General features: G+C 40.1%; 1 protein-coding gene across 1 annotated transcript in view; it reads right to left on the bottom strand.

Moving 5' to 3' along the window:
* Window positions 1-22,956, bottom strand: part of ptchd4 (patched domain containing 4) — a 259,640-nt gene that overhangs the window by 137,230 nt on the left and 99,454 nt on the right. The window lies entirely within an intron of this gene.

The following is a 22,956-nucleotide window of genomic DNA, read 5'->3' as shown; positions in this document are numbered from 1 at the left end:
GGCTGCTTCTCATTGTTTCCAGTAGCACAACAACGGTTACTACATTACCCAGAATAACTTGAGGCTCACGCTACTACGGTAGCCTTAGTAGCTCAAAATACACAACAGATTAGATTAGGTCAGAACAGAAACACGACAGGAGAATTTACTGAGTAATTTTGCTTTTTCCACTAATTACGTGGACTGACTTGACGTTAGTTAATCCTCTCGCTCTCCAAGACAAATGCATGCTGTAATTGCCGGCTGCAGTCGGAATTTTACGACACCAGGCTGTGGGTGTCATACCGCTTCGACCAAAGGGGCGCTATAATCAACAAAAACCAAGCCCCAACCTCCGGGGGAGACGAGTGAGGCCAATGCGGAAGTGCCAGAAACTGCAGTTCACTGACTGTCCACTTGAAGCTGGCTCCGGAAGTGAGTCAATTCCCATAGACCCCCATGTTGAAATGCCCAACTTTAGAGCAGAAATAAACATGTTTACAGCCTGGTACAAAAAATGGTTTTGGTCTCTATAGTTAATTTCCCCTTTCATGACAACTGCGGGGGGGGGGGGGGGGGTGGAGGGTTCTAACTCTTCCGTTTAAATGTTATTAAGGTTTGAAATTGCGCATAATTAAGGGCGTGGTCACTTTGAGTGACAGGTTGCACCATCACGGGTGGCTAACTAGCATGCTAACTAGCCGCTGGCTCTGCTGTGCGGAGCTCCGAGGAGCTGAGCTCAGACTCGGCCGTCTGCTCAGCATCAACTCAGCCAATTCGTGCCCATGTTCAAGGCATTGAACCTGTCCTCTCAGCCGTGTTTGTGCCTTTTGGATATTTTTCCAGGCAAATGTTGTAGACGGCATGTTGTTCTAGTAATATGGCTTGCTGTTCGATTAATTATACCAACAGACCGTCCAAGAAGTATGTGCTCCAGGTTTTTCGGTAAGTGAAATTCGGAAATTCTAGTATTATTTTATTTATGTTTATGTTAGCACTAATTAGCGGGTATCGGTGTCTGCGGTCACCACGGTCACCACCTAGCTTGTCAGCAACGTGTATTGGTGTCTGCGGTCACCACCTAGCTTGTCAGATTATTATTATATTATTAAGCCTTTATTTAATACATGTAAAATCATGTTGATACCGGAGGTCTCATTTTCAAGTGCGACCTAAATCTGACCTCCACATTACCCGCTGTCTTAACAGTGCCGCCGAGTGGCTGACACTAACACATGCCACAAAAATACAGGCAATACTTCAATAATGCTCCAGTGAACAATAATACAATGAGAACAGTAACTTTTACCCATAAAATATAAATTCAGTCTTACAATAATGACACCTTTTTTCATACAGTACCTCACAAAGAGTCAAGAAACTTAGTAGTTTAAAATGATGAATTATTGTCCATAATACATTTAAATGCATTACATAAATTACTAATTGCCATACATTACTAAGTACTCGATTAGGACACAGCTTGCTCTGTACTATTACTGATAAGGTGAAATTACTGACACGCCAGTGCAGTTTAGTGTTCCCCTGATGCACAAGGCCAAATGAAGATTTTATCACTCAAGGAACATGACATGTATTTACTGACTTTAACATTTTAGTGCCTTTTATGCAAAGACCCTTTATCAAAGTGAGAATTACTACCTTTTTCCCCACACACAGTCTGTGAAGAACCAATGGAATAAAATATTCTCATAATGAGACAGCCAAACATAGCATGATTCCACAGTGGCAGTGGCACTTTGATAACAGTTCAGTTTCCTTTTGATAGCAACAGTTATTTTAATGTGGATGAATTGCATACTGTACATTCATACTCCAGTTGTCTTGGTAGTACACTGTTAAATTTAAAATCACATTCAAATATAAAGTCAAATATAAAGTCAAATATCTACAGAACTTAAACACAAAACTATTTTATGAATGACAGCCACTTACTCAGTAATAAGATCATTTTGGTGGTGAGTGGGCTTTTAACCAAAACAGGCTGTAGTCAATGTTTTCTACCTGTGTTTTTAACCTGTTATCTTTCTCTCATGTAGCACCACACTTGAGGAAAGTTACAACGCCTCAGCCAATGTGATGTTTACTCCACAGTAAAGAGGTTGTTTCACAAGAAATTAAGATTTTGCAAATTATGGCACTGGGTCTTAATTCATAGGTTTTATAATTACTGTTATAAATCTTTTCATTTATTCCATGTGTACTTTTTGTAACCTTTTAATATGGATGTTTTCATGAATGCAAGCTTTGACTTAATTTTGTTAAACTGTTTGTGTAATGGTTATAACTTTTGCTATATAAAATGGATCAGACAAAATTTACTTTAGAGTAAAAGCTAATTTTTTGAAAGCTGTCATTCATCAGTTTCCTGTGATGACTGGAAATATAGTGATGATTTAAACCATTAACAAAATATAATAGTTATTAATGGTATCTTAATGTTTTCATTTATGTCTTAACATTTACCCAAGTTTGCATTTATCTTAGCAGAATGTAAAAAAAAATGAAAAGATGATGTTATGTGCTGGTTTTGTTTGAACATTTCTTTAAGACAAATGAAGAAAATTCACTGAGAAACTATTCTCCTTTTGTGAAAAACAAGGAAATATCTGCACACTGAATAGTTTTAAGTCCCGTAGGAGGCATTATTTATTTGTGACGTGACATATGAGAAGGTTCTGTGGGTATTGCTCAGTACTGAGGCTTATATAGTGAGGCTAAAAAAACATAACACATAATTGGCTGATTATCTTTCTGTTTGCCTCACTATAAAAACGTCACAATACCTTTGCCTGAGGAAGACCCTCTCAGTCTCAACATAGCGAACAAGTGATACCTCCTTGGGGGCTTCAAAACTATTGTGTCCAGCTAATTCTTTGTTTTTCACTTTGAGCCCTTTTATCCAGTCACATTCTTCTGTGTTAAAACTAGACTTCTAACAGAGCAGCAAACAAAGGTTATTCTCCAAAATCTTCTCAGGCTCTGCTGCTGGGTGTAAGGTGCTTAGTTATCTTCAAGTACAAAGTTAAAATAATCAGGCCCACACAGAAATGGACTGCTTAATTTTTTGTCAGTGACAATGTTAAACATTAATGCTTTATGTTTTATCTGTAGTGTATGATTTGTTTGCCCTTTCAATTGACAGTCAGATTTGATTGTGAAATACAACATTCAGTCAGTAACAAAGACAAAAGGAGTGCAAATGTAAATAGAATTTATTGAAACTTTAAACAAGTTATAGATGAATATCAAAAACTCAACACTAGCCATGACAGCCTGGGCTATGTTCAGGCCTAACAAAATGTGTCCTAAAGGCCAAATTCAAAAGCAGTGACACTGCCAACTGTAAGCAGTTCACTGCGTTTGGAGGTGGTCTTTAAGACAATTAACTAATTTACTTAAAAACATATAAGTTCTCCTGGGTGTGAGATGAATGTGTCTGATGTGAGGGTGCTCAATTATGGCACCATTTAAACTATGAACAAATGTAGCCATAACACTGTAAACACATTTCCTGGCCTTATCAATCTTTGCTGGATTGCCACCAGCCTCCCACCTGCACCTTTGGGCCAATGAAGAAAATATTATCTTAATGCCAGGATGCTGGAGGTGAAGCTGGTGCAGGTCCTCCTTCATCATGCTGACCAGCTTGACACTGCTGACCTTCCCCATGTCATTGCTACCACAGTGAATGAAGAGGACATCTGGTGCTGCTCTAACTTGCAGGGAGTGAGAAAAGAAGGAGAAAAGGCCTCTCCACTGCAGTCTACCCCAGCCAAACCAGCAGACACGGACGCCCGGCATGCTGAGGGTGCTTCCCAAGGTCTCTGCAGCTCTCTGGACACCATGCCGGACATAGCTGTCACCAATGATCCACACTGTGCATATGAAAGTAAAATGAGTGTAATAAATGCTTTAGGTAATTAAAAACAGAAAGTTAACTATAAAGGGTGAATCACTTCTTTTTGCTGACAATACTATTATGTCACATCTGTAGGATAAAATAAAACAGTGAGCAACACCTCAAAATGTAGATGACAGTCTTTTAAATGCTTTCTTTTTGTCCTTGGAAGACAATGTAATATTAGCTGTCTAAAGTCAAGTAGCCAAAACTGGTACAGTTTCTGCTGTGTGTAGCAGGCGTGGTGGAGACGTAACGTTAACAAGTGGCCATGACCTCAACACCGGTGATGTACTGAAAGAAATTAATGTCCTGTAACAAGTATAACACTGCCTTTCTTTCACAATTTCTACATTTCTTTATCATGTTCTAGATGATAATCTTGCAATGCGCTGTTGATAACAGTAACGTTAACATTACAGATACATTTCAGTCCCCTTCGACTTTTATCATTGTCACCTTACCATAATTAATGTTAGCGTTCTATATTTAAAAATGTTGAAGCGTTTTTTAATTTTGTGTAATCTCAATAACAGCTGAATCATTGTTTCAAGATTTGTTGTATAACGTTAGTTTCAGGTAAACTCAACTTACCTCAAGTTTCATGAGGGGGCTGGCACCAAGCGGGAGCAGCTGACACCACAGGGCTTACCAAAGTAGCGTAGCTTGTTAGCCTCGTAGCTTCTTAGCCTAGCTTGTTAGCCTTAGCTAACTTAGCAGCGTCGAGCGAGGTGGGCGTGTTTAAGCAACCAGGCTTTCTTCAGCCCGCCTCTTTGCCCATTTTTGATTGTCCGGGAGTTGGGCGGAGTCAGGCACTGCCAAGATGGCGACGTCCAGAGCGGAGTATTTTGAGCTTCAGTTCCACTCTTCAGAATCAGATGGGTGACGTCACGGTGACTACATCCATTATTTTTATACAGTCTATGACCAAAATGAAAAGTTCTGCACAGCTGCTTTAATAAAAATTCCAAACTGATAGTTAAGTGAATTTTATGAGACTGATATCTTTAACTGGCTATCATTTTCCCTTTTCGGGAATGGTGGCCCACGAGGTGATTTAATGTAAATTAAGTCATATTATTTAACATAATAAATAGTTATTATTAATAATTATTTCCGATAGCCAATTTGATACTTTAATTGGAGATAACAAGGTCAAATGGTGCCTCTGGGTAAAACATAGCACTGGTGCCTAGATCACAACAAATAGTATCCCCTCTTTTACAGTATCACCAATAAAATTTACAACATTAATGGTGCCCCCCTTGAGGCCCAGAATTGTTCTCTACATTAATGGTGTCCCTTGGTGAGGCCTAATATTGTTGTTCCCAGCACCGACAACATGAGTAACTATCGACCCATCTCCAATCTCCTCTTTCTGTCAAAAGTACTAGAACCTGCTGTTGCCTCCCAACTAAATCCCACCTCTCCTCCAATGACCTGTTTGAACCATTTCAATCTGGCTTCCGCTCACAGCACAGCACAGAAACTGCCCTACTCAAAGTCACCAATGATCTCCTCCTCTCCTCAGACTCTAGTCAGCTCTCAATTATCATCCTTCTTGACCTCACAGCAGGCTTTGACACAATCAATCACACTATTCTCATTTCCTGCCTCCAATCTTCCCTCAGCATCACCGCTCCTGCCCTCTCCTAGCCAAGGTCATACCTCACAAACCAACAACTGTTAATCAATATTAATAACTGCACTTCCTCCCTTGCTTCCTCCCCTCCTATTCATCCTCAACATGCTCCCCATTGGCAACATCAGTCGCAGCCATGGTCTCCACTTCCACTGCTACACCAATGACATCCATCTCTACATCTCCACTACATCCATCACCACTGAAACTCAGTCCACTCTGACCACCTGCCTCAATGACATCAAGTCCTGGATGCAAGCCAACTTCCTCAAACTGAACTGTGAAAAATCTGACATGACTGCCTCACCACTGACAATTCCACACTGCATTCGTCCCTACACATGTCGGTCACATCACCAGTACTACCTGACACAGCTCACCTCCGCCCATCCCTCTCCCCCTCTGCTGCTGAAACTCCATGCCTTCATCACATCCAGAATTTACTACGGTAACAGCAGTCTTTACCATCCAAACTCCTGAATAAACTCCAGTACATCCAGAACTCTGCTGCCTGTCTGCTCACCTATTCCAGATCCCGCGATCATATCACCCCTGTCTTCCAGAACCTCCACTGGCTCCCTCTCTCACAACATATCCAATTCAAAATCCTTCTCCTCACTTACAAAGCCCTCCATAAGTCAGTCAAAACGATTTTCTCTTACAGTTAGCATTTTTCAGATTGTCTTTTTTAGCTCTTATTAACTGTGAAAGTGGGAAGGAAACCCACCCACTGTTTTAACCACACCCTCGACCTTTTTCTGCCAGATGGCAATGAAATTGAGCACTCAATAATCTGTCTACAGAAACCTTTTTTATCTGACCATCATTTAATAACTTCTGAATTCTTATTACTGAACTACATGCCATGAGGCAAAAATACATCTACATCTACATTAGATGTAGATCTGATTTAGTCCCTTTCAAACGGATCAACTTGTTAATAGTGCTGCAAGCTCACTGCATATGATGCTCGACTTCATTGCCCCTATAAAATAAATATTTCAAAACTAAAGAAGACTAAAGAAGAACACCAAAACTGTCACGTTAAAGCAAATACCATGAAAATGTGACAGGAAATTGCACTCTACTAATCTGAAAGAATCTTGTTTAACCTAGCAAGTAGTCTTAAAATATATAAGAAGGCCTTCTGCAACACCAAAGCAGTCGATTACTCATCATTAATAGAGGAAAATAAGAACAATCCCAGGTTTCATTTCAGCACCATAGCCAGGCTGACACAGATTCACAGTAGAGGCTGACATTTTTTCGGGAATCCCACGGGTCACGTGATTCCCATGGGATTCCCACGGGATGGGAATCAGTTTCACTATTCTTCACGTGATTGGGACGGGATGGGAAAAAAAGTCAACGGGAGTGGGCGGGACTGGGAATCATAATTAGGCCTGTGGCGATATGCGAGTCGGTTAATTGCACGGTAAATTAAAAGGGATTAATTGCCATATTCATGCGTGTTTGTTTTCCTCGTCTCTCTCCACCAAAGAGACTGGACGACAAGAGCGTTCACTTCCGTGCATCGTCTGGCAGCCAGGTGAGTTGATTCATTAGCGTAATGAACGGAGGGAAAGCTCTTGTCATTGAGTGTCTTTGTTTCTGTGGGGGAGGTGGGTCTATGGGCTACACACACACACACACACAGTGTGATATCCATGAGGGGGAGACGAGGCGGAGAAGAAACAAAGAGTTGAGCATAAGAGAAAGACATGGAACTTGTTCCTAAACCAAATGCCACGGCCCCTGTGTGGGAGTGTTTTGGATTTAAACCAGATGACAGAGGGCAGCCCAATAATTTGGATGAGTCGGTGTGCCGGGTTTGTACTAAAACCATCTCAACAAAAAGAGCGAATACGACCAACTTAACTGCACACCTGCTACAACAGTAACATGCTGCTCTAACACTGATGCTTCAGTATTAATAATCTAATGATGCCATATATAATCATATCAGTCAGAGGAACCAAACACTACTTCTACTGCAATACTTTAACTACATTTTTCTCTCTCAGAACTGGTTCTTATGACATGTTGTCTGACCACATCAGAAATCAAATGTGTTTGTCATTCTGAACAGCATCAAGGTGGAGTGAATGTTAAAGTAATTAGGCAATAAACATCAAAACACAACATTAGATGTCATATTTGGGTTTATATTCAACTAAGGTAGGCATTGTGTGATCCATGTACTATATATATATATATATATATATATAGATATATTTTACTGTAACTGAACCACAACACGGGGACGGGAGTCATTCTTGTGGGATTGGGACGGGACAGGATTTTTTTTTTTTTTCCTTTTTCATGGGATTGGGACGGGATGGGATTATTTTTGTGGGAGTGGGATAGGACGGGACTGAAAATCCACTCCCGTGTCACCCTCTAATTCACAGCTCTACTGAGCCTTGTATTCCTATAACCCTAAGTATTAGACTTTTATCTTGAAAGATACAGTTCTATTTATGAGATAAAATTCATCACACCCTGCCCTCAACAAGTAGTGATTTGTCTTCAAACACAGGAAACCCTAGAAGCAGCTTTAAAAACTAATCTGAAACCTCAAAGCTTTTCTCCCATCAATCTTCACCAACTAAATCTCTCTATCTTTATCTTAACCATCAACGTATCTCTTAGACCCCATCCCAACTTGGCTGCTTAACCCTGGGTTAACACATCATTATTAGATACAATTGTTTTTCTTTATTAACCCTTTAGACGCTGGAGTTTATTGAGGAAACTTTTCAATTTTCATTTCAGGATTTCAAAAGGCTGTAGCTTGAAAATGGTGAGAAATAAAGGCATACTGTAAATGAGAAAAATATTCATTATGGCCCAAAGTTTGTGACAGGAGTACATTTACTCATCTAATTTGCTTATTGTGATGTCACTAGGCAGCGACAATATTGGATTACTCACTCCTGTCCTCCATCAACTCCACTGGCTTCCCATACAATACCGCATCCAATTCAAAACCCAACTTCTCACACTGAAGGCCATCCATAACCTCGCTCTTCCATACCTCACTGACCTCCTCCATATCCACACACCAAGCAGGTCTCTCAGATCCTCCTCCTCAATCAGCCTCAGTGTCCCTCCAGCCCGCCTGACCACCATGGGGTTCAGAGCCTTCAGCCGCTCGGCCCCCTGCCTACAAAACTCCCTCCCACCCGATATCCGAAATATTCAATCCCTGGACACTTTCAAATTCAATCTCAAAACATATCTGTTTAAACAAGCTCATCACTGCTAAATGTCATTGCCTGCTGCTAACTTTTTCAAATGTTTTATAATTGCTGCTGTTTTTTAGATTTTTTATGCTCTATGTACAGTGACCTTGAGTGTCCTGAAAGGTGCTGATAAATAAAATGTATTATTATTATTATTATTATTATTATTATTATTATTATTATTATTATTATTACATAACTCACAGTAAAACTGAATTTTGAACATATTTACACAGTAGATTTACTTTTGTTTGTTTTGATTTTGTCATCTCATTCAAAATAAAGGAACAGGAATCTGATTGGAGTAAATTTACTCATCTAATATGCAAATTGTGACATCACTAGGTGGCCGCCATATTGGATTACATAACTCTCAGTAAAACTGAATTTTGAACAAATTTACACAGTAGATTTATTTTGTTGTTATCTCATCCTCAAAATAAAGGAAAAGGAATCAGTAAAAGGTAAAACAGACAGTAATAAAATGTAGTTTTCTAGTAGCCCATCAGCCAAGTAGCACAGAAGCCCAATCAGTTTATCTATCAAGATGGCATTGTGTGTAGTTTTTCAGAGTGTGGTATCTCTCATTGCAAGACATAGCACACAGACCTACTCCACACTGTCTGCACCTGAACTGTGTCTGGCGACGCCCTTTAGGACAGGTGCGATCTGAACAAACTACGCAATCTGGACGATCGTCAGTATTGTGGAGCCAGTGGCGCTCAGTGAGCCTCTGTGGCATTTCTCCCCGTTCTATTGAAGGCCTTCTTCCTTTTGTTGCCTTCCTTCTTGGAGTAGCCCTCAAGCAAACCAGTTGCAATGTCCTGAATGAAGGCTTTCAATGGTTTGTGTGAGCCAGGACTACACTGGCTGTAAATGATGTGGGCATTGACCATGCTGATGCTAAGAACCGCATTGAAAATTAATTTCCTGCATTTCCTGGATCGGTATGGAAAGAGGTACGTTTTCATTCGCTAGTCAGCTGTATCTACTCCTCCCATAAACGAGTTATAACTGTCAACACACACTGGTTTCTTGATGTTACAAAAACCAGTCACATTTTCCTTGGTTTGAATACATTTCTGAACGCAAGTGTTACCGTGAATGGACGACAGCATAGTGAGACACTGTGTGTCATGCCATGCACAAGCCAGCAGTTTATCATGTCGCATAAACACTGGGTCATCTCCCCTTCTCATAGGCAACTAGGCTGGTCTCAGGCCCCTTGGCATCCCTCGCCTGTTGCAGTTCATTGTCCCACACATTCCAGTTTTGTTAGCTGCTAACACGTTAGCTATGGCTGGTGATGTGTAGTAGCTATCCATATGCACCTCATGCCCTTTCCCTGTGTATGGGGCCATCAGCTGACGGACAATAAGACTGGTTGCACCTAAATTATCATCCTCATCTGCATTGTGTCCAGTGTATAAAGACCACTGTAAAACATAGCCTGGGCTGGCTTCACTCAAGAAAAATGCTTTGTAGCCATATTTGTCAGTTTTTTTGGAATTGTAGAGCTTCAAGGTCGACCTTCCCTTGAATGCAAATGTCATCACTCGGCGACTGATCGTCATCAGAGGGCAAATATTACCCATCAGAATCAGAATTGGCAAGTACCCGACTAAGTGCTTCTTCAACAGTGAAAAATCCTTTTGGCATTTTGTGTGTGTTTGCTGTATTTCACTCTCAATCTTTCTCTGTCTGCTGTCTCTCACTCCGCTCTCTTTGACTCTGCTCTCTCTGACTCTGCTCTCTCCCGCTGTGTTCACTCCGCTCGCTGCACTCTGCCCCTCCCTCTGTGTTTCAAACACTTTTTTCTCAAACTTTTTGAATAGAAACACACCCACAAATGATGTCAGGATTGAAGCTGCACATGTTCGCCATCTAGGGGTACAGTAGTACAAGATTAGTAGTAACAAGTAGTAACAAGATTTGGCAGTATATTTGGCCGTATATTTGGAGCTATGGTCTGTTTTATTCAGCAATGTTGCTTGTCTCAATTTTGCGACTTTGGCGCTTAGATGGTTAATAGGCTTTGTACCACAGTCTCTTAAAGAAGCTGTAATTAGAACTCAACTTTAGGGGTTTTAGCCAACTATAGACCTTTACCTAACCTTCCCTTGTCTTCCTAGAGATTGTTGAGAAAGCAGTGGCAAATCAGTCGACTTTCTCCATAAAAACTGTTTGAGGATTTTCAGTCAGGTTTTGGAGTGCATCATAGCACAGATACAGCACTGGTAAAACTTGCAAATAACCTGCTAATTGCTTTAGACAAAATGACTTGTCTCTGTGCTTGTCCTGTTAAATCTCAGGGCTGCATTTGACACAACTGACCATCACTTCCTATTACAGAGACTGAAACATTTAATGGACACCTAACTAAACACACTCAGTCCTATTTATCACATGGATCCCAGTGTGTACATGCTTATGATGAATCCACCATGCAAGCAAAAGTCTTGGAGTTCCATAAGGTTCTGTGCTTGGACCTCCTATTCAACTCAAATATTCTTCTTTTAAGCTGTAACATTGAAAAACACATAATTATGTATCAGTGAAGCCATAAACCAATCACCAAACAAAACTTCAAGCATGTCATAAGGACATAAAGACCTGGGTGACCTGCAGTTTTCTCCTAGCAAACTTCAGACAAAACTGCAGTTTTAGTATTTGGCCCTAACCACCTTAGAATAATTTTCTAATGATATAGCTGCCCAGGCCTCCAGCACCACCAAAAGAAATCTATGAAGGAGTAATGTTTGATCAAAATATGCCCTTACTTCCCACAGAAAACAATCTTGTCGGGCTAACCCAATTAGTCTCTCAAGACTGTCCAGTTGATTCAGAATGCTGCAGCAATGGTCAGGCACCAACTTGTTTTAAAGAGCTTATATACCCAAGAACATTGAGCTCCCAGGATGCAGGCTTACATATGTTCCTAACATCTCCAAAAGTAGAATGGGAGCCAGAGCCTTCAGCCACCAGGCTCTTCTGTGGAACGATCCTTCAGTTTCGGTCGAGGAGGCAGACACCAAATTTAGATTTAAGAATAGACATAAGACCTTCCTTTTAGATAAAGCTTATAGTTAGGGCTGCCTCGGGCTTACCTTGGACCAGCCTCTAGTAATGCTGATACAGGCCTAGATTGCTGAGGGACCTTCTGTGACATTCTGGACTCCTCCCTTCTCCTCTCCCTCCTCTGGGCTGAAAGCCTTTTTTTTTTTACCTGTTTTATTATATTAGGGGTCCAAGCTTGAAGGGCTGAAACCCTTTTGTGTTTGTCTTGCTTTATTATTATTATTATTATTATTATTATTATTATTAGGGGTTCAAGCCCGAAGGCCTAAAACACTTTTATTTTTGTCCTGTTTTATTATTAGGGGTTCAAGCCCGAAAGGCTTAAACCCTTTTGTTTTTGTGCTGCTTTATTTGGGGTTCAAGCCCAAAGGGCTGAAACCCTTTTGTTTTTGTGCTGTTTTTTATTATTATTAGTATTATTATTATCATTCAAAAATGTTTTCGCAAAATCCAGTGAGATGGTGCATCGTAGAGAAATTAAAATTTCACCAATGATTGGAACTTGTGTGCAAATGCTGCTCAAGATTTAAAATTGCCAATAGGCCAGATGGGGGCGCTATAATTAAGGTCAAGGAAAATTTGGATTTGAAAGGCCACCACCCTCGTACTGTACGTCATATTGACATGAAACTCAACACACATGGTCAAGTGAAGGGGTTCTATGAAAACCTACATAATCCTAAAGATCCGCCCACTAGAATGCCCGCCATATTAAATTTTGTGAAAAACATCATTTTTACATCTTCTCCTAAGGCGTAGGTCTGATTCGCACCAAACGTTGACCAGGGCATGTTGAGTAATAATTATAAACCACATGTATTTCATTATTCTAAATATGGTCGGGGCACCACAAGTTACAAACAAGTACAATGGCCTTTTCCATAATTTGGCCATAATCAATGAGTGTTTGTTCAAACATCACCAAACTTGGTGGACTTTTTTAATTAAGCCATGAAAGCATGTCACCAAAAAGTTTCTGCAGTTGAGTAATAGGAAGCAACAGTACTTCCAAAGAAGAACATGGCCCTGTCTGATTGTCATAAAACCTGCTGTTTATATTTAATGCAGGTGTCCTGAACTGTCAAAGGTCTTAATTCTACCCAGCTTTCAAGTTTTAAATGTCCATGCTGGCTTGAACCTCGGCACCCACTCTATTTTCCATTGTTATTGTTATTATAATCATTGTTTTTATTATTAAGACATCAGGGGTCCGTTTCACAAATCAGGTTTAGTGAAAACTCTGAGTCTGTTAACAGTGAAATGAGGAAAACTCTGGGTTTTCCGTTTCAGAAAGGGAGGTAACTTAAAGTGATAGTTCAGGTTTTTGGACATGAAGTTGTGTGAAATGCTGACCATCTGTAGCTCTGATGTGACGGTGTTACTACTCTCAACGAGCCTCCTGCTCTGAGAAATCGCCCGTAGCTTACCAGAGAAAAAGTAGTTCTGAAGATGTACGGGGGACATGTAACCAAAAGGTTTTAAGCTACAAAAAAGTATGCATGTGTTTTGTTAGACTATTTCAATAATTTTAAAACATCCCGCATTACGTCAGACCTTGCTGTCAACTGGGACTATTTTCTGGCCAGTATCACTCCACCGTGCAGGCCCGCAAGACAGCACGGCAACAGAAATCAATAATACAGTTCATCACCATGCCGTGCAGGTGCGCAGGATAGCAACGGCTAACGAAAACTTCATTGGCTGTTTCTAACAGAGAACCAGTAGGCTATTATTAGTGAGGAAAAAGATGTACTAGCCCTATATATACCTACTACTACAGCGCAAACACCGGCTCAGGCTCACGACACACCCTCGTCAGCTGCTGTATGTAAACAGAGGAATACCAAATGGTGCAAACAGATGTAACCCGTAGGCAACTTTGGCTTGTGTCAATTGGGATGAACCTCGCTACCAAGCCAGCGAGGGTGAAGCAACTGCCTGTATGTCAGGCTCACTTCAGCTGCCCACAGATCCCAACGGACAGAGAAAACGCAATTTCCGCACTGCTGTGCCCAAAGAGAGATATATTACCTAATACCAGTCTATATAATGATGTCTGTAACTGATTGTCTGTAAAACAAAATGTTTGATTGAACTAATAGCTTGTTGTGTTGTGGAGAGTACATTATACGCGGCCTCGTTTTACCGTAGGCATTTAGTTTATTATATTAGGCTAACTGCTAAATCTGGGACAAGAGTAATCAATCACATAGAAATGTGAATTCATATATGATTACGACCAGTCTCTGCTTTGTTCTGGTGGTGAGTTAGCCAAAGTTGCCTACGGGTTACATCTGTAACAGGAAACCGATGGAATTGGGAGCTGGCGATGTTTTTATTCCCACAGCTGGGGAAATCACAAGTTTGCACCATTTTGGTATTCCTCTGTTTACCTACAGCAGCTGACGAGGGTGTGTCGTGAGCCTGAGCCGGTGTTTGCGCTGTAGTAGTAGGTATATATAGGGCTAGTACATCTTTTTCCTCACTAATAATAGCCTACTAGTTCTCTGTTGGAAAGAGCCGATGAAGTTTTCGTTAGCCGTTGCTATCCTGCGCACCTGCACGGCATGGTGATGAACTGTATTATTGATTTCTGTTGCTGTGCTGTCTTGCGGGCCTGCACGGTGGAGTGATACTGGCCAGAAAATAGTCCCAATTGATAGCAAGGTCTGACGTAATGCGGGGATGTTTTAAAATTATTGAAATAGTCTAACAAAACACATGCATACTTTTTTGTAGCTTAAAACCTTTTGGTTACGTGTCCCCCGTACATCTTCAGAACTACTTTTTCTCCGGTAAGCTACGGGCGATTTCTCAGAGCAGGAGGCTCGTTGAGAGTAGTGACACCGTCACATCAGAGCTACAGATGGTCAGCGTTTCACAAAACTTCATGTCCAAAAACCTGAACTATCACTTTAAACCAGAGAAAGCAGAGTAACTCCAGCCCATTTCAGAAGAGAGGTAACTGAAGCTCGGTGTTAGTTACTATGGCAACTGACTCTGTGAGCCTGGTCGGGAGCAGGTTTTCTTCAATGAACCTCGAGTTTCTAGCTGTCTCCTCCCTCTTACACCACACACGCAGTGTGATTCATTCATCCATTCGTTTAGTGTCGCGCGGGTTTCAGCGAGTTTGATCATCTGTCCTCAAGGTAAAGTCGGATCCTAAAGTGTGTTCTTTTTCTAAATCAAATTTTTTCGACCATGGCATGTCTGTTCTTGGAGGACCCTGTGGACGAAGAGGCAGTGTTACTGAGGAGGGAGTTACGCATTCGTCAGGAGATTATTCACAGGCCCAGAACTGACGTATTATCATTTCCAGAACATTTTCTTTTTGAACGGTGCAGTTTCACATCACAGTCCATCATTTATATCCATAACCTCATCCGTCGTGACATAACCAACGTCACCAACCATGGATGTGCACTTTCATCTACCCAGATTCTTTGTGTTGCTCTAGTATAATATCGGAGACGCAGAAAATATCAGTAAGGCCATTGTCTGCAGAGCCGTGAGAAAAGTGTCGCTAGTTCTGAAACGTCTGTTAAACTCTTTTGTTGTGTTCCCTGGACATAAACCTGTGAGGGTCATCAAGGGGGAGGTCCACAGGATTGCAGGTGAATGATGTAGAAATCAGTTAAAATTTATGATTATAAATCATATTCAGTTAATGACATGGTGCTGCAACCTCAGACTGGGATTAGTCATTTTAATTTCTTTTAGGATTTCCCGGTGTGATAGGATGCATTGATGGAACCCACATTCCCATCATTGCTCCTTCACAAAATGCAGGAGACTATGTGAATATGAAGTCCATTCACAGCATTAATGTGCATGTAGATTGACTGTCTCAAAATGTCAGACTGCATCACACTGCAAAAACTCAAAATCATATCAAGAATATGTGTCTTATTTCTAGTCAAAATATCTCATTTCTAGTCAAAACAAATCACACCTAAAAGTAACTTGTTTTTAGACCATTTTGACTTGAAAAATTATTATTATTATTATTATTATTATTATTATTATTATTATATTATTATTATAATTATACTGCCCTGATGTGGCGTTGATGTATTGATAGGGGTGTATCTCAGTTAGGACCTCCCAGGAGGAGGGTGGACATCTGCTATCTCTGAGGTCTTGTCACATGAAATTACAGATTTAATCAAGTCCTCTCCATCTCCTTCGCCCTTTTCCATTTTCTCCCTCTCGTTGTGACTTTCTCTCTCCTTCCCTCTCCTCTATCTTCCCTATGTATCTGGCTCTGTCTGTTCCCTCTTCCTACACCCCCCCCCTTTTGTCCCTTCCTATACATCACATAAGTTTTTCTCCTTGCTCTTTTCTCCTTGACTTTTCTTTTTTCAGTTTTTCTTACCACCCCCACCGCACTCCTCTTCTCCTCTCCTATCCTATCCTCCCCTGCCTCTAGGTCACAAGGACCTGATCCAGCCTCCTGTTCTGAGTCTTACTTAAATTTCAGTTATGTCAGCCAGCCTGCAGCAGAGCTGTACCAAACCCCCAGGGATCCAGTGACCTTAAGAGTGCATGGGAGGAAATGCAATATATACTGTGGTGTAAATGGACAAAGTATATCTGAGGAAGCAAAAAAGTAAGAAAAAATAAGACATAATGCAGAGAAACAAAGTAAGAGATGTTTAGAGTCTACAGAATGTTTGTTATGCTGAATATTAATTTGCGAAAAGGACATTTTTACGACAATGGACTTATTGTTGATTGTTGACTAGAACAGCTAATCACACCTAACAGTGGCCTACTCATGTAGATACTGTAGGTTGTTTTATAATGCAATGCATGCTTACAGTGTAATTTTGCTCTAAAGGAGAATTCAGATACAACAAACAATTACATTTTTTAATCACGATTAATCACTGCATTTCAATAGTTTATGGCAATGAATTGCTTTTTTTGCATGTTTTAAATTCCATTATTTTGCACTTCAAAACAGTTTTAAGGTCCATATTCAAAAAATGACGCGATTCTTACCAGTGTCTTGATGGGAATCAAATTAATGTATGGAATGTTTGGTCTAAATCCATGACTCAGAGGTAGGAGATAACTTCAAAGTGCTTATTCTGTTAAATGCAGTGTTTAATTGTTTGTTTGAAAGGATTACACTGTTGCAGTTGAGAAAGTGCAGTTACTCTGATATTTAGATTACTCACTGGCGTCCAATGATCCAGGTTAATGTGACAGCATTTGCACTTCTCAGGAGTTGCAGTTTAGTTGCTTTCTCTGATTCATATAGGTCCTGTATGTGTAAAACTACTGTTCTCCACAACGGTAAGACATATGACTAATCACAACATGGCAACCTGAGGACGTCCCCTTAATACATAATATACTTGTGCAGTAGTGTGTCTATGTTGCTCTGCAGTTACACCTCCAAAACACTGGTAGGCGATGGGGTTTCTGTGAAGTGCTGTAAAATTTGACTGATTCAAAACACTACTAAAACACACTAAAATACACATTAAACATGGCTTAATAGCGAAATTTTCAAATACATAAATTAAATTTCAAAAAATAATGTGTTATGTGTGGACGTTAATTACATGGGGATTAATGCATTAATGCCCACAGCCCATAATTATGATATATTTTACCTGCAAATGTATTCATTTTTTGCACTTCATGTTTATTTACAATTGATTGACAAAATATAGACTATAGTCGTATATGGAGCTACATTAGGGTCAAATGTTTTGTACTTGACAAAATAAAATTTGAAACTGAAAATGCATGTGCTGATCTTGAATTTTGAAAAATACAACAATGTATTCAAAATAAAAATAAGTATGTGAAACGTTTTTTCAGATTAAATATAATTTTGATTCACTTTGGTAACTCTTTTGAATGAATAATTTATTTTCACTTTTCACTTCCATATGTATTTTAACATTTGAGGTCTTATTTTTTTCAGTTGCATGTTTTATTTTTTCAGATTCAGATCTTATTTTTTACCGTTTCAAATCTTATTTTTTCACTTTCAAATCTTTTTTTCACTTTCAGATCTTTTTTTTCAGTTTCAAATCTGTTTTTTGAGTTTCAGACTTTTGACCCTGATGTGGGGGGTGTGGCATCAACTGAGAGGGGTGTGGAATCATGAGTGACAGTGCCTTTAGGGAACGTAGGAACTAAAAGAATTCTGACTCAACACTTATATACACTATATTCATGTGACTGGCAGTGTAAAAATTGATGCCAGTGACAAACTTCCATTTTGAAATCTGTTTTAGACAGTACTGAGTACCAATTACGGTATAAGAGCGATAAATTATGCCAGATTTTGCAGATCAACAGCCACATTTTAAGTGCTGATATGTCCGATTTCCACATAGCACTGTGAACGCAGCGTAGTGTCCGCTTGCGATGATGGCGTCCAGTCGGTCGGGTCAATCTGCTGGAGCCCAAACATCCAGCACACAGGTGAGAAATGTTAACTAAGCTTTGGGAAATCATAATAAGTATTGACGGGTCGTTTTTGTGACAACATACATTTTCACAGCTCCATCGTCACGGCCCTGTTGATGCTTCCACATCCAGACGTGTCCCCTGGATGAAACTTTTGAGCTTGGGGAAAAGGAAACAATCCTAAAACACCTCCCTACTCACCTGGTGCCACAAAAATCTCCTGGAGCCAGGTCAGGTGAGTAGGGAGGTGTTTTAGGATTGTTTCCTTTTCCCCAAGCTCAAAGGTTTCATCCAGGGGACACGTTTATTGGATGAGGAAGCATCAACAGGGCCGTGATGATGGAGCTGTGGACAATCACACTTTGCAGCAAATTTGCCACTTAAAAGACGTCACAAAAAAATGTATGTTGTCACAAAAACGACACCTTAATATTTGTTATGATTTCCCAAAGCTTAGTTAACATTTCTCACCTGTGTACTGGATGTATGGGCTCCAGCAGATTGGCCCGACCGACTGGACGCCATCATCGCAAGCGGACACTACGCTGCGTTCACAGTGCTATGTGGAAATCGGACATATCAGCACTTAAAATGTGGCTGTTGATCTGCAAAATCTGGCATAATTTATCGCTCTTATACCGCAATTGGTGCTCAGTACTGCCTAAAACAGATTTCTAAATGAAAGTTTGTCACTGGTATCAATTTTTACACTGCCAGTCACATGAATATGGTGTATATAAGTGTTGAGTCAGAATTTTTTTAGTGCCTACATTCCCTAAAGGCACTGTCACTCATGATTCCACACCCCTCTCATTTGATGCCACGCCCCCCACGCCACATCAGGGTCAAAAGTCTGAAACTCAAAAAACAGATTTGAAACTGAAAAAAAAAGTTCTGAAAGTGAAAAAAAGATTTGAAAGTTAAAAATTAAGATTTGAAACTGTAAAAAATAAGATCTGAATCTGAAAAGATAAAACATTCAACTGGAAAAATAAGACCTCAAATGTTAAAATACATATGGAAGTGAAAAGTGAAAATAAATTATTCATTCAAAAGAGTTACCAAAGTGAATCAAAATTATATTTAACCTGAAAAAACGTTTCATACACTTATTTTTATTTTGAATACATTGTTGTATTTTTCAAAAATCAAGATCAACACATGAATTTTCAGTTTCAAATTTTATTTTTTCAATTACAAAACATTTGACCCTAATGTAGCTCCACAGTCGTAAGGGTGTAAAGACTAACAGAGGTCAATCTCACAAAGTTCCCCAGAGCCAAGGACTTCAGGGATTCCGGATCTGTTACATGTGTGGTGCCTATCTATGACCAGTGTATGACTAGGTTGCTACTGATCATTATGGTGTTTAGATATGAAAAAAATGATTTATGTTTCTATTCAAACATCAAAAAGGCCCCCAAAGCACTTACAAAGTATGCACCTCAACAGTACATACTTACTGTGTTTCTATTTGTACTTCAAAGGAAAATATTGTACCATTACATTAACCTGCCTCTCAAATAGTAAATGCTGATCAAATATAAACCATGATTTTGTTACTGCATCACATATTTCTCACCTAAAATGAAATCATAAACATATTTTGGTGTGCTGTTTGGCTGTAATATGAGAACTTGTGAAGAGGATGTGGGCACCATACTGTATTGTAAAAATGGAGGCTGAAAGCACTGACATTCAATGGTAAAAGTAAACAGTGCTGCTCAAATGTGAACCTAGATTCTGTTACTCTGTTGTTTTCAGAAATATATTTTAGCTCACTGTTTAACTGTAATTCAATATAATTTGTTACCAAACAGCTGTGACATTGTTTCCTGTGGAAAAAAGGGTCAGCCTGCATTGTCAGTGAAGATTCTCAGTCATGCAGGTCATGGTAATCATGGAAGATGTGGAAAAGAGAGCTCTGACCACTTTTACAGGAACTGCTCCTAGCCACTGGTTCAGGTATGTGGACGACACCTGGGCCAAAATCAAAACTGAGGAAGTGGAAACCTTCACAGAACACATTAATGCAGTGGACCCCAACATTAAATTCACTGGGGAAGATGTGAGAGGAGCCAGTCTACCCTTCTTAGACTGTGCAGTACACACTGAAGAGGACAGGAACCTGAACATTGAGGTGTACAGAAAACCTACACACACGGACCAATACCTGCTGTTTGACTCTCACCACCCACAAGTTGGGAGTTATCAGGACACCGAATCATCGGTCTGAAAACGTGCCCACTAGGACAGAGGGGAAGGTGAAGGAATAGAAACATCAGGGAAGCACTTCAAACCTGTGGCTACCCCAACTGGGCCTTTGCAAAAACCTCAAAAAGACCTAGAGTAGACAGAGAGGAAGGGAAACAAAAACGTAACAACACTGTCATTCCTTATGTCACAAGAGTGTCTGAGAAACACCCAGACATAAGCAGAGTAATGTAGTATATGCAGTTCAGTGCAGCCAGGAATGCACAGATTTATACATTGGGGAAACAAAACAACCACCCCACAAGCGCATGGCACAGCACAGGAGAGCAAGCTCCTTAGGTCAAGGCTCAGCTGTCCACTTACACCTACAGGAGAAGTGACACTCCTTTAAGGACAGCAATGTGCACATCTTGGCCAGGGAAGAAAGATGGTTTGAAAGAGGAGAAAAAGAAGCCATCTACGTCAAGCTGGAATGACCATCGTTAAATAGAGGGGGTGGCTTATGACACCACTTACCACCCACCTACAATGCAGTCTAGGGATCCCTCTCCAGATGACATCACACCCATTCACCCCTGGTCCCACCTGACCCTAACGGCTCACATGGTGGCCAGGTGGGTCAACGACATTGTGACCTTAACGACTCTGAAACAAAGTGCTCATATGTGACCCCTAAGACTCTGCAAGGGTTCACACCCACACAGGGTTTAAAGTCTGCAACTTCATACCAGTCATTTAGAACTTGCTTTGACATAACCACAGTAGTTACAAAGGAGAGCATGAATTAATTGGCAGAGGTATTTTGCCCACTATAATGTAATTAGTGTTATGAGTTATTACTACAAAGAAAACACACCCAGCTAACATCTACTTATGGTCAGAGACACCACCAAAATACACTCAGTGAGACATGCTGACACTGCACGTCAGTGTGTCCCCAGGAACACACCTGCCACACGTGACATAGATTGCATGAATGGTTGTCAAGATATGTGAAGGGCACACATACATGCACACATAAAAACATACATACATACATCCAAAGATTTCTTGCTTTACAGTTGGAGTGTTTAATAATCAGCTATGCAAAATGATAAAACACTGACTTGGAGTACATTTTTACTCATTGAGGGTCCTGTGTTTACAGGTGTTGGAAAGCACCGAAACAGTGTCACTAAGGACCAGTTATAGGGTACATCTGCACTTTCCATGTTTTCACATGAAATTTAATTAAGGGTTCGGGCCCAAAGGGCTGATACCCTATTGTAAAAGCTTTAACTTCTTTTCTTTTTTCTTCTTTTCTTTTCCTATGAGATGGTACATTGTAGACATGACATTTTCACCAATGATTGTAAGTTGTGCGCAAATGCTCCTTGAAAATATGATGCCAAATGGTCAGATGGGGGCGTTGTAATTAGGCCAAAAAAAATCTTTTGAACTTGAAATATGACAGACAAGTGCAGCTGAATGTGCTCTACGAAAAGCAGAAAAGAACAATTAAGGTCCTTTCGTAAAATTTTCTGCCATTTTGAATATTTTGAAAAAGACATTTTTGACATCTCCTCTAAACCATATGTCCATCTTGTACGAAACTTTCCGTGGATTATCATTAGATCAAGCTTATCAGAAGTTATCAAAAACGTTTGTTGATACCTCATTGTGTTTTGAAGATGCTGACCAGTGAACTTCAGAGATGGCGTGGCCAATGAGGTACCAGCAACATCTTAAATGTTTAATTTAAATTGACCACCATGGGGTGCCACAAATGCAAAAAAGATTTACTTTGTACAACATAAATCAGACGATAAATCACAAATTGCTCTCCAAATCATTACACAACCTGAATGATCTGTTTCATAATAATGTTGAACCACAAATGTAAAAATCAGTCAAAAGGGGGTATTGCAATGCTGTTTTAATTTTTATGAAAACACATTTTTGACATCTTCTCCCAAATTGTGGGTCAGATTTGTACCCCATTTTCTGTGGCTCATCACTGGACCAAGCTTGTCAAAAGTTAACATAAGCTTGTTGATATCTCACTGGGTTTTGAGGCTATTGATGGATAAACCTTTAAAATGGGCCTTGTTCAGCACATAACTGCATAACCATTGGGCCAGTCATCATAAAACTGGTAGGTTATATCTGCATAAGTACCTTAAACATACCCTGAAAGTGTCACTCAAATTGACCACTCAGGGGCACTACAATCAGACTATACCTAAATCAGACATTGTCTGTCTAATCATTCCAAAACTTGCAGGGTGTGTTAGATAATAGTGATGAACCACATGTGTAAAATTATTTTGAAATTGCTCAATAGGGTGTGCCACCAGTTCCAAACAAATGCAATTGCCTTTTTTGGGGGGAGTTTTTCCTTAACTGCTGTGAGGGTCCAAGGGACAGAGGGATGTTGTATGCTGTAAAGCTCTCTGAGGCAAATT

This window comes from Epinephelus lanceolatus, chromosome 13, assembly GCF_041903045.1.
Source record: "Epinephelus lanceolatus isolate andai-2023 chromosome 13, ASM4190304v1, whole genome shotgun sequence".
Taxonomy (NCBI): domain Eukaryota; kingdom Metazoa; phylum Chordata; class Actinopteri; order Perciformes; family Serranidae; genus Epinephelus; species Epinephelus lanceolatus.
This window is presented reverse-complemented; position numbering and strand designations above follow the sequence as displayed.